General features: G+C 46.6%; 1 long non-coding RNA gene across 1 annotated transcript; it reads right to left on the bottom strand.

Moving 5' to 3' along the window:
• Positions 1-2,073: 2,073 nt before the first annotated feature.
• Positions 2,074-15,524, bottom strand: LOC146200400 (uncharacterized). The gene is made up of 4 exons (XR_014704824.1): positions 15,176-15,524; positions 13,518-13,633; positions 4,531-4,716; positions 2,074-2,736 (listed from the first exon to the last, which is right to left on the bottom strand). It is a non-coding gene; the product is annotated as an uncharacterized LOC146200400 (long non-coding RNA).
• Positions 15,525-16,310: the final 786 nt, after the last annotated feature.

Here is a 16,310-nt window from a genome sequence, read left to right as displayed (position 1 = left end):
CCATCCTTTGATGGTGCGTTGAAGTGTTTGAACTGTTGAAGGTTGAAGTGTTTAAGGACGCCGGGCACAGTACAGATGGTGCGGATGGTGCTGACATTCATGTCCCAGTCGATGTCTGTGCCTCGTTTTCCTCTTTATCCTTCGTCTTTTGACTGGTTGCTTTCAAGCCCAGTACACTATTGGTAAATATTTTGATGAGGAGGCGCTCGCCAGCGCGATTCAGTCCCTTACACGGGGCCGGGATGCGCATGTGCTCCTCCTTGTAGTAATCGTTGATGTCTTTGAATGTAAGGGCCAAATTGTCTGATTGGGAGTAGGCTTCCAAGGACAGGGAGATAGCCCAGGGAGAGAGTGCGCGGGCGGCCTGATTGGCCTGCTCATTTCCCTTGGGTAATCGGGTGCCCAAATGAGGTTATGCGGAGTTGGGTCTATGTATCGGCAGCTAGATTGCAGTATACGACAGGCAAGCGGGGGAGCCCGTCCCAGCCTATAGTTCCGACAGGTCGCTCGCGAGTCGGTGATGATGTGTTTCGACTTGGGAATACTGAACCAGAGCGATAGCAATCACCTTCGCGTGAGTTGTGCTGTAGGCTTTGAAAGTTAGCCCATAAACCGTGTTTGTGTTCTGTAAGACTTCAGCCGTATACCAACCCCCAGTGGGCCGGCAACATCCACATAATACACGTGTTGCTGGTGACCATAGCATTGCTCCAACGCTTCCGCGCGCGCCTGGCGACGACCGTTATAGTCTTCTTTGGACATGTTGCGGGGAAGGGATCGGGCCCGGAGGGCGCGTCTCCAGAGTCCTGGCACTCTCACCCTTTCCTCAATATGGTAATCATGTTTGCTGTGTAGACGGTCCAATAGGCGGCGACCAGAAGTGGTCTGTGTAAGACGCGTGTATTGGCTTAGTAAGTGGGCTTCTCGTAGCTCCCGGAAGGTGTTTACCACGCCCAGAGTCAGAAGTCTCTGGTCGAACGTGCTGACCGGAAGGTCGAGAGCCCGCTTGGTGACTATCAGGTCGATGGCCTCCAATTGATCATCATTGTATTTACGCAGATACAAATAGGGGATTGAGTAGAGGATTCCGCTCGTTACAAAAGCATGGGCAAGCCGCAGTGCACCCTTGCTTTGTAATTTGCCCCGCTTGTTGGAGACCCGGCGGACCATACGGCCTACCTGGTCTCCTACCATGCGAAGTTTGGCCAGAGTGGTGTCAGCCCTGCATTGATGGCGTATGAAGAGACCAAGGACGTGGATCTCTGGCCTCCCGAACCGGTCCCGAGGCGAGACTGATGCGAAGCTGAGTTGTGTCTCGAGGGAAGGGACGTACGTGCACAAATTCAGATTTAGCTACACTCTAAAAAAGAAAGGAGTTCGTATCGACTCCTTTTTGGGTAGTCAAAATTTGCCACATATGTGATGCCTTTTTGGGGTTTACCGATGACTCCCTTCGAGCAAAAAACATAATGACCCTCCACTGGCCGAAACAGCGTAAGTGCGACTCCATAGAAAATTGTCGCATTGCCTCCTTTAGGGTGGTCACCAGGCCACTTTTCAGGGATTCAGCAAGACCCTCATTGTTAAAGTGAGAAGACTCTCACTAGGGAGTCACATTGCATTCGTCGACTCCTTTGACAGTGGCTGCATTGCCTCCTTCAGGGTAATTACCTGGCTGCTTCTCAGAGGATCAGCAGGACGCTCATTTTTAGAGTGAGAAGACTCTCACTAGAGAGTCAGATTGCAATCGTCGACTCCTCTGACAGTTCTTGTCTTGCCTCCTTCAGGGTGGTCACCTGGCTGCTTCTCAGAGAATCAGCAGGACGCTCATTTTTAGAGTGAGAAGACTCTCGCTAGAGAGTCACATTGCAATCGTCGACTCTTCTGACAGTTGTTGTTTTGCCTCCTTCAGGGTGGTCAACTAGCTGCTTCCCAGAGGTTCAGCGTGACGCTTATTGTTAGAGTGAGAAGACTCACATTATGGAGGCACATTGCATTCACTGAGCGTCGGATAGCTCATGTGAAACTGCTAAAGGCAATCCTTATTCGGAGCCTTTTGCTAAACCCCTAGAAAGTGTTTGGGTGATCATTAAAAGAATGGTTCTAAAATCCACTCTACTAGGATCACCCATTTATCTGTGTGGCAGTTCCGCGAGTGTCTGCATAATGCAGTGCATGCTTAGGTGAACATATTTCTGCAAAAGACGAGGCTGTAAAAAACTGACAGCTTTATTAAATGATTATACATACTCAGTGTGTCTAACACACAGCATATAAGACGAAAAAAACATACACACACATGAAAGCATAATGCCTTCACAAAGGTGGGGAGTGGTGGGGGATTTTTCATGCCACTTAGAGAGTGTAATAACCAGTGGCCCTGGAAATGTGCACTGCATTAATGAGGGCACTTTAATTAAAGCTATAAAACACTAAATTAGTCTTATGCTTTTTGCCAGCTTGGGCTCTAAGTTTTGTTAGCAGTGAAGGGCTCTTGCACCCAACTTTGCTTTTTTTTATTCCAAGCAGGTGCTCAATCACACAAAACATGTGCTTCAATGCTGGCGCGTACTCAATGCTATATGCCTAGTACATACAGAAAACCGCACAAAATCCCTCTGTCAGATCAAGGACATTAATGCAAAATGTCTTCAAATGCCACGTGCATTGCTTCTGGTGTAAGCGATCTACTCCCATTGTATACCCTGTTGGGTATGGACACTGCTTGCCAGGTACCTGCGAAATGAAAATGTATCACACTGTCAGTGAAATAAATTGCTTTGGGTCAGGTAAAGTCAGAAGGTTAAACATTGTTTTCCATGCACATTGACATCAACCTGTTAGGCTGGCGCCTTTTTAGCCATTCATTCTTGCAAAAAAATTAAGTGAAAAGAATAAACAGAACATGTAGTACAAGCACACCAATTAAGCTCGTTACACACCCAAAATTGCTACAATATAAGAACTGCTCTGGATGTTAGCAGCCTGCAAAGGCCTTCACCAAGTGTTGAAAAAGCTAGCCAACATTTCCACTAGAGATGAGAATCTAATCAGGAGCATTTAATGACAGTGGAAGATGAATTTCAGTAGTCACCATGCTCATGTTATACTTTCTGCTGCAGCTACAATGTGACCTTTTTCTGTTGGTCACATCATGGAAATAAACTTGACATTTTAAGCTTCCAAACTCTGTCACATTAGTTTCCAAAACAGCTGCAAATGATTTGTGGTACATTTTGGCCATGGTGCCTATGGCAGCTAGATATATTTCTCAAACATGAGCATTTACTGTACAACTATGTAAGAATATTCACGCTGAAAAAGAAGAAACGAAAGAAAATGAGAAAAAATGAAGTTGTCAAAATACATAGACAATATTTCACCAAATAGAGTTTCCTATTTCTTTTTGGCTATTGTGGCATTAGTGTAAAGACAAATATAGGTACATTTTTTTTTTCATAAAAGTAACACACAAATAAATTTTATGATTTTTTTACATTGTACTTACAAATAATATTCCCCCAAAGAAGTTACAGAGGTTGTGTGAACTTATAGCACTATGCACAGCACGAAGTTATGTAAAAACATTATCTGACTTTCTAAGTTGTCTACCGGTAACCAATACAGTGCACTATGTACACTCTTACCAGTGTACATAGTGCACACTCTTTACTCTAGAAAAGAAAGATACAAAACGCTTAGTAAAAAAATTTTTAAACATGCAAAATGGCAGAGAAGAGCTTTGTAGTCTTCTTGCAAACATGTACAGTCATTGACAAAATTCTGTAGAATGCATGTTCCAATAAAAAAATTATTTTTCTGTGCAGTCAGGTGAAGCAGGCCAGTAAAATGAACTGAATCATAAAAGGACACGCTTGTTCCAGTTAGATAAAAAATATCAGCAGACTGACTAGCGAGGCAATGCAGAAATAATTTCTTTTTTGTGAATCCGCATCCTGCAGTTTTGTCCATGACTGTACATAGCAGTTAAGAATCAAATTTAGAACTTTATGTGCCGTGCAAATTAAATTATGCATTTTCTTCCCTAAAGCAATGTATAAAGCATAAAAGATAATGGAGCAATGCATGAATCACAAAGCCAGGGCATTTGCTAAATTTTTTAACAATATTATTTCAGAGTTTTGAGCTAGTGTTAGTTGTCTGCCAAACTTTTCTGTCCGAATGCTACACTTACTAGCAGTGTTTACTGATTTACATAAAAGCTACATCATGAACAAACTAGTGTTCAGATCTCTCACTGAAGCCACCATTCCCCTAAATTGCAACCCTGTTGTAAAGAAGTGCATTTACACTCCTTGCAACTGTTAGCATCCTCTGGAGCAGAACAGCAGTTGCTTCACAGCTGGATATTGCTTAGTATCACTTTGTCATTTCATGTTGATGCAAAATACAATAAAAGACACTTGTAAGCTAGACATTCCGGTTTTTGCACACACCACTGGCTACTTAATTTCTTTGATGACAAAACATTGCTTACATTTTTCATTCAAATATGAGGCTGTTACTTACAGTTCTTGGCAATCACCTTGGCAATCACCTCTGCGTTTTTGATTTCAGACATCACGTCGCAGTCTCCAGACAATGCTGACTGTTTGCATCTTGCCGCATGAAAAATGCCATCACTGTCTTCTCCCAGTGCTTCCAGCAATTTCACATCCACAGAAATGCCCGTGCGTCGATAGAATTCTTTGCAATCTAGCAGAAATGCAAAAAAATATATATATTGTTCACATCTATGGCACACAACAAGGGTTTATCCATACTAAACAGTCTCTTGAATAAGATCTGGCCAAACTAGTTACATGAAAATTGTTAACCTTTATTATTCATAATTTAATTTGCATCGTGATTTCATGCAATTGTACATATCCTGCTTCTTGTTAGACCTAAACGTACGCTCAGCAGCTGCATATTGACATTCTGTCAACAGATCCAAAAAATACATGCCCAGTGTATTTGATGAATGACATTCAGGTGTAAATTATAACAATATATTTTCTCCACAATGCAAAATACATTCAGACCGAAAACCTAAATCAGGATGCAAAGCTTGTACTCAGAATTTGAATCTGCAAGATTTTCCTTAGCACAGCCCCCTCATTAGCTAAATTAACAGGCATACATTTATTTCCAACCAAAACACTGTGCAGCCTGACTACATTGCACTGTACAACAACAGACACCTCAGCACAGCTGACTTCCATTTTTTGTGTTTCCAATAAGAACGTGGCAATTCAAGTTCACATTGATGCCATTAACACATTGCAATTTTTTGCACTGTCCCCTCATCTTAAGCCAGTTTTACTCATTGGTACGAGCAGAGGCATTTTATTTTCATTTACTTTTGGGCTGCCTCACCATAATATATGTCCCCTCCTCCTACGCAGTGTTCTCAACAATGCTCACAAAGTCCTTAAAAGGAGAGGTATATGCACAGGATGGTAGTATTTATCAACCACAAATATTGTAAGGTAACGCGAAGGTCGGACTTGGGGAATCAGGCTTTATTACAGACCTGAAGCCTTGGTCGCACACTGCAGCCAAACACACTCCGCGATGACGATGGGTATCTACAAGAGGGAGCAGGATGAAGATGAAGCAGCACGTTCAGCACTGTGGAAGATGAAGCGCCACACAGTGCTCACACTATTTCGCCCGCGCAGTTCAAGCGGCCAGCCTGGCCGCAATTAGTCCGCAGGAATGCGCCGAACAAAAGGTTTCATACGTGAAACGTGGACAACTTCAGTGCCACGGTAACGACAGTCCGGAGGAGGGTAAACAGGGGAGACGCGATAGTTGACCGGGGAGGTTTTTGCAAGAACTGTGTAAGGACCAATGTAACGGTGCTGTAACTTGTCACAAAGGCCAGGAGTGCGTAATGGGGTCCAAAGTAACACCTCGTCGCCGGGACGGAACGAAACTTGGCGATGGGTTGCATCATAGCGGTACTTGCGGTCTTCCTGGCTAGCTTCCGTGTTGACGCGAGCAAGCCGGCGTGATTTGGCCACTCGGGAAAGGAACTGGTCAGGAAGAGAGGATGAGGAACTGGCATGTGTAGAAAGAAAAGAGGCGTCAAGAAAGGTAGCGGGAGAACGGTCGTAAACGAGGAAAAACGGGGTGTAACCTGTGGTCCGCTGTACAGCCGTATTGTAGGCGAACGTAACAAAAGGAAGTATTACGTCCCAGTTTCGGTGGTCCTGGTCGACATACATAGACAACATGTCAGAAAGCGTGCGGTGGAACCGCTCAGTCAACCCATTGGTCTGCGGGTGATAGCTGGAGGTCAATTTGTGATGTGTGGTTGAGGCTTCAATAACTTCGGCTACAATCTTCGACAGAAATGTCCGACCACGATCGCTGAGAAGCACTTGAGGGGCCCCATGGCGCAGTACGAGCGATTCCAAAAAGAAGGTCGCGACCTCATGTGCTGAGCCATTAGGCAGGGAAGCGGTCTCAGCGTAGCGTGTTAGGTGGTCGACGGCGGTGACGATCCAGCGATTACCTCGTGCGGACAATGGAAGTGGCCCGTATAAGTCTATGCCAACAACGGCAAAAGGAGTAGCAGGGCAAGGTAGCGGCTGTAGTAGGCCAGCAGGAGGAGAAGTGGGCCGTTTGCGGCGCTGACATGGCAGACAAGAGGCGACGTATTTTGCCACACTTGAGGCGAGGCCTGGCCAGAAGAAACGGGCTTTCACGCGGTGGTAAGTTTTATGAAAGCCTAAGTGACCGGCTGTAGCATCATCGTGGAAAGCCGCCAGGATACGGGTGCGAAGCGCTCTCGGAATAACGGGGACCCAACGGGTGCCTTCGGAGCAATAAATATAACGGGAGAGCACGCCGTTGTCAAGTTTGAACTTTTGGAGTTGCCTGCGCATCCTAGCGGTAGGAGGGTGAGAAGCACCGGTGAGAAGGTTGATTAGGGAAATACAGTAGGGATCTGCTCGCTGGTTTGAAATAATGGCGTAGCGATCTGGAGCAGCGGCAAGAGTAGCACAGGTTAAGGTTGGGGCTCTGGACGACATTGGGACGTCGAGGGTGCACGCAGGAAGGCTCGAGGAAGCACTAGGTGGCGATTCTGATAGCGGGCAGCGGGAAAGAGCATCGGCATCTCGATGTTTGCGTCCCGATTTGAATATGACATCAAAGTGGTACTCCTGCAAACGCAGAATCCAACGGCCCAGGCGTCCAGTCAAATTTTTGAGGGTTGATAACCAGCACAGAGCGTGGTGATCGGTAACGATCGTGAAATGGCGGCCGTAGAGGTAGGGGCGGAATTTCTGAACTGCCCAAACGACGGCTAGGCACTCTTGCTCAGTGATGGTGTAGTTGCGTTCCGCTAGTGTTAGAGTTCGACTGGCAAACGCAATTACCTTTTTCCGAGAAGCGGTATCACGTTGCAGAAGTATGGCGCCGATACCGAGGCTGCTGGCATCGGTGTGAAGAATGGTGGCAGCAGTGTCGTCGAAGTGAGCGAGAACAGGGTCCGAAGTGAGGGCATTCTTTAGGGTTTGGAAAGCTTTTTCGCATTCTTCGGACCAATTGAAAGTAGTACGGTCTGTAAGGAGGCGGTGCAGCGGTGCAGCAATGGTAGCGAAATTTCGAATGAAACGGCGAATGTACGAAGACAGGCCAAGGAAACTGCGTAGTTCCTTAGTCCGCTGAGGGCGTGCAAAGTTCAAAACTGCAGCAAGCTTGTCAGGGTCGGGTCGAATGCCATCGCGGCTGACGAGGTGGCCCAGGATCTTGATTTCTTTCTTGGCGAAATTACACTTTTTTGTGTTCAGCTGGAGACCGGCGGATGCCAGGCACGTTAATACTTGATCAAGGCGGCATAAATGATCAGAAAAAGTCGCAGAGAAAATAACTATATCGTCCAGGTAGCACAAGCATGTTTTCCACTTAAGTCCTCTAAGAACAGTGTCAATCATGCGCTCAAACGTAGCGGGGGCATTACAAAGTCCAAAAGGCATGACATTGAATTCGTAAAGCCCATCGGGAGTAGCGAATGCTGTTTTTTCTTTGTCGGCTTCGTGCATCGGTATCTGCCAGTAACCGGAACGCAAATCCAAAGTGGAGAAATATTCGGCGCCCTGAAGACAGTCGAGGGAGTCGTCAATTCGTGGCATAGGGTAAACATCTTTTCGAGTGACTTTGTTAAGTGCGCGGTAATCAACGCAAAAACGCACGGACCCATCCTTTTTTTTGACCAAGACGACCGGAGATGACCAGGGGCTAGCTGATGGCCGAATAATGTCTCGCCGGAGCATATCATTCACATTATCTTCTATGATTTTACGTTCTGATAAGGAAACACGGTAAGGGCGGCGGCTAACAATAGAAGTACCTTCTGTAATAATGCGGTGCTGTGCAGAAGACGTTCGGCCCAAGGTCGGAGAAGTGACATCAAAGGAGGCTTGGTGTTTTCGAAGTAATTCCTGCAAAGCTTGGCGGTGAGTCGCAGGAAGGTCAGGATTGATGGTGCCAAAGAGAACACAGAGAGAAGCATCGGAAGAAGCTGCTGGCGAGGAAGAGGGGGCGGTAAGGGTTGTGAGGGACACCGGGTGAATGTCCAGGACACAAGGAAAACATGTCCCTTTAGTCAGCACAATGGGCTCTGGGGAAGTGTTCGAAGCAGCGACAAGCGCTGTGCCATGCTCAAACCGAACAAGACTTGGTGGTAGCGCGATTCCGCGGGTCAGATGGCGATCAGAAGGCACGATTAGCACATCTCCGTTATCAATGTCAGCAGAAGTAAGCGCGACAAGTTGTTCGCATCCAGGGGGCAACACTGAGTTAGTAGCGGCAAGCAGGCGATAACGGGGCTCGGAATGTTCAGAAGACGGATCGCTCTCGTTCATGTAAATGATCCTGTCGCGACACGAAATGCTGGCTGATGCGGCAGACAGAAAATCCCAGCCTAAAATAATTGGGTGAGCGCACGGTGACATCACGGCAAATTGTACATGGTGGCGGACACCGTCAACAAAAACTCGCACAGTACACTTAGCAGAAGGCCGAATTATTGCACCATTAGCTCCACGGAGTTCAGGTCCATCATAAGGTGTTTTCACTTTTCGCAAGCGGGAGCACAAGTCAGTGTGTATCACAGAAACAGCGGCGCCCGTGTCAACCAAAGCTTCAACAGATAATCCTTCAACCCGCACTAAAATAATATTCCAGGGACGTTCCGGAGGATTTTTGGGATGGCCGAAGAGTGCAGTTTTCCCTCCTAAAACTGCAGTGGTCAGTTTTCCGACAGGCGGGGGGTCGTCAGAGAAGCTTGACGGAGAGGCAAGGCTGAGCGGCGAAAAGGCGAAAGAGAACGGCGTCTTGAAGGCCTGTAACCAGCAGGCGGAGCGGGGCTTTCTGGCGGGGGTGATGAACGTCGGGGATAATCGGGGAATGAACGGTGGTTAGAGCCGGAAAAGCGAGGAGGGTAGTCTGCTTCAAATGATTCGTAGCCGCGGCATTCATTCTGGAGCCTGCGACGACAGAAGCGGGAAATATGGCCTCGGTACCCGCAGTAATAACACACAGGGCGGGCTGGGCGCCAGTTGGGGTAGTATGTCGGCGCTGCGGCAGGTGGTGCCAATGCAGCGACATGAGCAGTGGTAGGCGCCGGTGGCGTAGGCGCTCCAACTGCGGGCGGCAAGGACGTGATCTGGGCGTACGTTGGCACCTGACAAATGGTAGGAGCGACCGATGTTGGCGGGGAATAGGTCATTGAGGCCAGCTCTTCTTTAACAATGCTACGCAGGCCGGCACTTGAATTATGTGGCTCAGATGCAGGGCGGCACAAATTACCTTGAGCCGAGAGCTCTTCACGAATTAATTCGCGAATAAGCACACGGAGGTCAGCTTCGGCAGTGAAACCAAATGAAGTGGGATCAGGCTGCAGGCGTATTGACTGTAGTTCGTCAAGGCGTTGACAAGTGGATATGATGGCATCGATTGTGGTAGGGTTCTGCACGGCCAGGGCGTTGTAGGCGAGTGGCCCAATACCTTTAAGGACGTGCCGAACCCGCTCGGCCTCTGGCATTGTGTCATTGATGCGCCGACAAAGTGAAAGTACATCTTCTATATAAGAGGTGTAGGTCTCATTAGGCCGCTGAAGTCGGGCTTCTAGCTTCTTCTTGGCGGACTCCGTGCGAACAGTAGGAGCGCAGAAAATCTGGCGTAACTTTTGTTTAAAGGTAGCCCAGTCCGGAATCGTCGACTCATGATTTAGAAACCACGTTTTGGCCACATCCGTCAAATAAAAGGACACATTAATTAATTTAAGAGAATCGTCCCATCGGTTGAAAGCACTGACCCGGTCGTAGCTGTCGAGCCAGTCATCAGCGTCGTCGCCGCGGAGACCGGCGAACATCTGCGGGTCGCGCTGACGGCTACTGACAGTCCAAGTGGCAAGGGGAGCTGGAGTCGAGTTGGTAGCAGCCGGAATAGCGGAGTGGCCTTCTTGTGTCATGACGATGGTGGTCGGGGTCAAACGGCGGCCAGAACGAAGCTCCAGGTGGATGCAGGTGACGAAGCAGCGGGGAAATCAAGGCGCACCTCCACCACGTGTAAGGTAACGCGAAGGTCGGACTTGGGGAATCAGGCTTTATTACAGACCTGAAGCCTTGGTCGCACACTGCAGCCAAACACACTCCGCGATGACGATGGGTATCTACAAGAGGGAGCAGGATGAAGATGAAGCAGCACGTTCAGCAGTGTGGAAGATGAAGCGCCACACAGTGCTCACACTATATACAGAAGCCTGTGCTCTAAAATATAAAACGAACAAAGGAGCCATAAAATTGCCCATTTTGCTTGAACAAAATATTCGTGCACTGCTGGTTTAGAACCGTCAGTTCTTTGTCAACCTTCATCATTGGATACACTTCTAAGAAGTCATTCAGGTTCATCTTCTCAATTTCGAGAGCTCGGCGCCTTGCCGGTGCAGTCCTATCCATGGCGTCCTTCACCAATTCTATAGTAGGCATTTTCTGCTGAAGTTCTTTTTTCATGAAGTTTACGGTTTCATTCACAAAAATGGGATCGATTTCAAATGTGGATTCCACCACAGTCTGAAATTAAAAGCATCATGATGCAACGCGTTGCCTAGTGTTCTGTCGAAAAGCAGAAAGGTACTCCGTGAAAATGCGCATACTGAGACCAGCACTAGTTCTTCAGCATGCAAATAATTTTCTTGCATTTCGGAGTAAGTCTTCAATGGTGCAACAAGAGCTGTAGGATGCCAGAGTGTGGAAGCCTATGCTTCATGCACTAAAAATCATGCTTGGAATACATAGCTGTGTAAGCCAGATTGAAAACCAGACGAAAAATTTTGAGTATACATTAATGAACATGCTGTTGTGCACTTATTACCTCGCGGCGGAATGAGTTCTCATACTGAGTGTATTCAGCGAGCTTCCTCAATTTGACTTCCTCCTTTTGTGCGTCCACATCTGGACAGCCAGGCTGCATTCTTTGTCGTATGTTTTTGAATTTGTTCCTCAGGGACAAGTACCAGGAGGCCTGCATAAAGACCAACTGACTAGAACTCAGTTTTTCAATGCAAGATATCTTATTCTGATATATATTAAAAGGTAATTAACAATGATAGCAACAGAGTACTGGCTGTAGCTTATGTAAAGCTAAAATATACATTACCCATGTAATACTATCGCATCACGTATCACAGAATAGGTGACAGACCTAAAAAGGTGCACCACACAACAGAAATGACTGTTCAGATTCTGCTTTGAACCAGAACAGTGAAGGCCGCCATTCTGAGTAACAACATGCGAATAAAGTAGAACTTAAAGAGAACATAACCACTTCAAGGTAAACAAAAACTGAAGAAATCAGGAAGCTCAAAATTAGAAGAAAAGTCACTTTACTATACTTTAGGACTTAAATACCGAAGGAACGTGTCCTAAATGAGGTGGGTAATAGCATGCTTGCTCATATCTGAAGAAATAATGCTCTAGAGTAAAACTATGCACACAAAAGTAAGACTTTTCCATCAAAAATTTTGGAAACAATAGCAAATCCTTTCTTGCACGCACTGCGTATAAAAAAACTAAACTGCTGTGCCATGCATAAACTGCATATGTGCTAAAACAGCATGTAAATAACAGCAAAAATAACCTTACCAATGCTGCATATTACAATTACAATGCAATATTTCAAAAGATTATTTTACCGGTTGACATCAATAAATCTAAGTAGGTGAATTTGCCTGCTCTATTTGTTATTAGAATCATTTTTACAATGCACAAAAAACATTCAGTCTAGTAGTTTGAAGTATTTGAATTGCACCAACTAAATTAGGCTGTATTTTTTAAATACTTCAGAGAGTTGCATACCTTAAGTGGCCTATGTTTAATTAACCATCTGCTTACAAGTGCACGTCTGAGGCCTGGTTTTGGCTGTCATTAGTCCTCGCTACATGCCATACTGTTTCAGACTGGTAATGAGTTTTGATTTTCAGCTCTGGTTAGGTTGTTTGCTCTCCACTAGTGACACTAATTCCAATATTTCATTTAACTAACCAAATCCGCTGAATCACAAGAAAGCCAAAGCGCACAGCAGGCATGAGCAACATATCACAGGCTCGATTCTGGGATGTTACATTCCCAATGCAGCAGGTCCTCTTTAAGTGATCTGTCAAATAATTTCTTCCCAGTTCTTTCTCTTCAAAAGCATATTTTCAGCTCGTGTGCATGAAAAGGAGGAAATTAACTTCAGGAAGATGTGTTATGCAGGGAAACGCAGCCATCTGTTTTGGTAACAGAGTGGATTCTAGGCCAAGGTAGATATACCTGAGGCAGCAGCCAGTACAGGGGAAGGTAAATACAACTACGGCAGCAGAGATTCACCACTTTTTTTTTACTGGGAGAGCAACCTAGGTCTCAATCCTCACCGGTGGCTGTGCTTGACACAGCCGCCTGCCACCACCACTTACATTAGATGCGTGTACATGTCAAAGGCAATCCAGTCAACTATTTTCTTCCCGAGTTTGTCAGGCACGTCACCCTGCTCTACGCTTCGAACTTCTGAAGCTATATGTAAAGGCATTTGTGCCAAGGTGTATTCGTCTGCACTTCTTGCACCGTCCTGCCGATTCTCTGTCTGAGGCAGAACTTGGAGTACTCTGGTGACAGGCCTGAAATGTGATAGCAAAGATACGGCCATTGCACTAACTGATAAGTCAAAAACAAGGCTCAAGCAAACAGCTCCACATTTCTAGGCTCCCTCAAAACTTAGGAATTCATTTGGAAAGCAAGTCACCAGACAAGCAATGACACCAGATCATGAAACATTATCCAAAAGGGAAAGACATATTATTTGTTTCAGATTACCCAACATTGTGAAGTATGCACTTCTCTAATCATTCCCTTCTTAATTCAGTACATAAATCTTAGTTCCTCTCAAAATAGATGAATAACTTGATAAAAATGTCAATATCTCCCGCAAAAGCTTCCCTTCAAAAAGGAGTGCATTTATACCTTTCTACAGGCGGGCCATGAGGAGCTTCACCAAGAAGGCGGTTAATCCATGCCCCGTCCTCCAATACTGTCTCAGGGTCAAGGTCAACAAAACACTTGAATTAGTCGTTGTATACCTGAAAATGAGCACTGATTATAGCGAGCTCATAGGATGACACCAAAAGCATTACCTAAATACTGATGTCATGCTGATGGGGGTTGCCCTTTCCTGTTGATCTTAAAGCAATATATGGCCATCATGTCAACCATGAAACAGCAGTTCATAGTATATATTTTAGGTCGCACTAATTTTTGATTAGACATTGCTTCCTTGCTGCCACAAGAGAAAAGCAAGTGTTTTAAGGACAACTGAATTGAAAATTTTACCAGTTTAGTTCCAACCTACACCAATTCCACAACAAAAAAGGAGCATCAGCATACAGTGGACACACACACATGCACGCACGCGCATACACAGAGAGGGAGAGAAGAAAAAAGGATGCACAAGATAAGCTATGATAACAGCCATTAGCCATGTGTTACAATTATTGTTCTGAAAGTGGCAAACTGGCTTTCAACAAATGGCTTGTAAAGCACGCAGTATGCACGTGCAATAAAATTGAACTATGTGCATAATTTTGAGTGCATGCATGCATTTCGAAAATACAATCTGCAGTTGCATTTTTACAATTCCATCGCAAGGATAGAAAACAACAATTAGTGTGCGGCTGTCACTCAGTGGAAGAGCAACACGTACGGACGCGAGGGAAACAGCGCCTCGGTGGACGGCGAGCCGGAAAGAAAAATGACGCTCAGATTAGCGTTTAAAATTTGCGTAGCTCGGCTTCACCGGCTGGCTCACACACGGCTGATGGTGGTCATAGCCACGAGCATGCAAACGAAGCTCCGAAAATGAAACTATGCGGCTGTAGTGTTTTAGGCCTAGAGGCGGCGGTTCCCCTGTCATCCTCACGCTTTCCGCAGAGTTTCGCAGGCGTGAGTGCGCAGTGCAGTTCTGGCTTCAGGAGCATGAAGAAAGAACGCTGAGCGACGCCTCGACGATCGAGAACGTGCTCCCCTATAAACCTGTACAGGTTAACCGATGCGAGTCCAACAGAACCCGAATTAACGAGCGCCCGACGCCTTCCTGTGTTTGCTATAAGAACGTACGCTGGCGAAAAATCATCCGTTTCTTAACAGACGGAAGGGGAATTAACAAACTAATTTTTAGTCTATATTAGTCTATCCCGCAGTGAACAAAGAAGGTATCGCAAACATGCATCGCACGCGTCCAGGTGCACGTGTGCAGGAAAAAATTTCGTGCGCTATAGGCACGTACACATCAAGTCGTACACCCGTCAACGACTGCAATACGATAATGCCAGTGATTGGCCTCAAATCATCTCTCCTCGACGATTAAGCTTACATGATTAATGCTCAAGGGCATGATAAAAAGAATATGCATGGCCGCGCAGCCGATTAGCGAGTTTTAATTACTAACGACTGTACGTGGTGCTCATGCGCAAGCAGTAATCGGTATGCAAAACACGGTACCAAGTTCATTTTTTTTTCTTTTTTTCTCTCGTCAAACGTATCATGGTTTTATGTGTCTCCCGTGCTCACGATTTGACAAACATCCGGAACACACATCATGCACAGCATGCAAAGCGAGCACTCACCTGAATCAGCAGGCGGTCATCCACCAAGTAGGCGAACTCGCTGTCAAGAAGGCTTGCGCCAAGTCAGCGAGCGTCTGGGTGCCTGATAATGTGATCATTTTTCTCGACTCCCCGAATGACACCAAACAAACTACCTGCATGGAAATTTGCTCGGCACCATGCCGCCCTTCGCAGTTCAGCGAATCTGACACTTCTCCCAGCTTACTACGCGCCCGCACTTCCACAGCGAGACCTACCGCACGCCACGCCACCGCCGAAAATGGCGACCGGTGCAAACAACCCACGGCTGACGCAATGTTTTCGCGCCTTTTCGCTAGGGAGAAAGGGGCAGCTAGGCAAGGAGGTGTTTGCTGCGCATTCATCCTCCTTTGATTCAAGCGTGCTCTTTCTCTCCTCAACGTGATCACATCCTCCACCCCCTCTCTTCTTCACCGCGTTGGACTTTCAGCCCGATCAGTGCCTTGGCATGGTTTCGACTTTCCATAGAAGCGCGCCGCACGGTTGGCGGGCGAGGATATCGCATGAACAGGATGCGCTGATCTTCACCGCGCCGCGAATAGATTGAGTTGGTCTGTCGACGCACGGTTCGCGCGGTTCACAGACCTTGAGCCCTAAGACTTTGCAGTTTGGCTTAGATGCTAACGTAAAAACGCGCAGAAAACAGCACTCTCGTCGGCGCCAGTGTCATCCGCGAAATTGCGCTAAGCGGCGCGGTGCTCGATTTTCCCCAGGTGTTTGTCGGTGGTTGTTGTTCCTTCCCGTTCGCTGCTTGGAAGTTCGCAATTGTCTGCCTTGCACATTCGCCGCCGATGTGTCGTTGATAACTTTCAGTGACTATGTCTTCCGCTTGCTGTTTTCGATGCCCTGTGTGCCCGTTTTCGGCCAGTAAATTCTTAACTGTCGTGTGGCATCTGGAACATGACCACTCTTCGGATCCAAGTTTCATGATCGCGTGTGGCATCGATGGTTGTCAAAACACTACAAAGTTATGGCGAGCTTCCGAAGCAGCCTTTATCGCAAACCATTTCGTCCGGTGACCACCAAACTGCAGCGAAACTTGAACTCGGAGAATCGAGCTGTAGTGCTGATGCTGCTGGCTCGGACACCTCAGTGGTGGCCAGCGATGAACGCTCTG

The sequence above is a fragment of the Amblyomma maculatum genome, chromosome 2, assembly GCF_055883805.1.
Source record: "Amblyomma maculatum isolate TAMU_Amacu chromosome 2, ASM5588380v1, whole genome shotgun sequence".
NCBI lineage: Eukaryota > Metazoa > Arthropoda > Arachnida > Ixodida > Ixodidae > Amblyomma > Amblyomma maculatum.
This window is presented reverse-complemented; position numbering and strand designations above follow the sequence as displayed.